Genomic DNA, 1398 nt, shown 5'->3' on the forward strand with positions numbered 1-1398 from the left:
ATGAAAATAGAAATTTTTTTTGTTTTTAAATTTACATAAAAGATACCATAATATAATTAGATTTTTTTTGAATAATTCTAAACACTTTCTTAATGTATAAGTATTTTCAGAAACTAAAAGCTTAATTCCAAAATATATTCTTCTCCAATATATATACTTGCATATTCAAAATACACATAAAAAGAACAAAACAAAAAAGAGAAATTATGTAGGTTCAAAATTATTAATGTAATTTTGATATCAATGTAAAATATGATTTATTACTAGTATTATTGTTGTTTTTGTTGTTTAATCATAGAATTAATTTGTACTTTCAGGTGCCAGAATATTTGGTCACCTGTCAGACTCTTTTCTTGGAAGAAAAGGCTCACTAATGGTGGTTTGTGCCTTAAACGTCATCTTTGGTTGTCTCACAGTATTTTCCCTAAACTATTGGATCTATGTCATTCTCTGTCTCTTTACCGGCTTTAACACCGGTGGCATTAGGGGTGTCCGCGAATCGGATTGGATCAGATATGGCCAAAAATTCGATCCGATCCGCACAATTTTCATCGGATCGGATCGGATATCGGATATATCCGCATAATTAAACCTTCTCTTTTTAATCATATTTCTATGTAAAAAAATTCAATAAAAATATTTCTTTCATACTTTTAAACTTATTTATTCCTAAAATATTTTTAATCAAACTCTTTCTAAATAACAAAAATAAAATAATACAATATATGAATAATAATTACTAACTAAAACATACAAACAAGTAAATATAATACCAAACACACACACACACACACACACACACACACACACACACACACACACACATATTGATGAATTTTATAAAACAGTAAAATATTATTTTTGTTCTCAATATTTAAGCTAAATTTTATTTGTATTTTTAACGTTTAAATTATCATATTTGTATTTTTAATATTTATAAAAGTGATTTAATATTATCCTATCATCAATTATACCAATAAATTAAATTATATTTTTCAATTATTCTCACTTTGATATATTCATTCTCAATTAGGCCCCATTTAAATGAATGCGTTTGATTTCAATATTGTACTCACTATTGTGTTCAGGTTCAATTATGTCTTTAAAAAAATAAATTATGTAAATATTGCAGGGATTAGTTTCAACTTTTGATGCGCTATTATCCGGAGTGGATCATCGATTTTGTGCCAGACATTTATATTCTAACTTTAAGAAGAGATTTTTAGATCTCCAACTAAAGTTCGTAATGTGTAATTGACGGCAGGATAACATTGAATCACTTTTACAAACGTTAAGAATTAGGGGTGTTCACGGATCGGATCGGATCGATCCGATTGGATATGGCCGTAAATTCGATCCGATCCGCACAATTTTCATCGGATCGGATCGGATATGATA

This window comes from Arachis ipaensis, chromosome B07 (genome assembly GCF_000816755.2).
Source record: "Arachis ipaensis cultivar K30076 chromosome B07, Araip1.1, whole genome shotgun sequence".
NCBI classification, from domain to species: domain Eukaryota; kingdom Viridiplantae; phylum Streptophyta; class Magnoliopsida; order Fabales; family Fabaceae; genus Arachis; species Arachis ipaensis.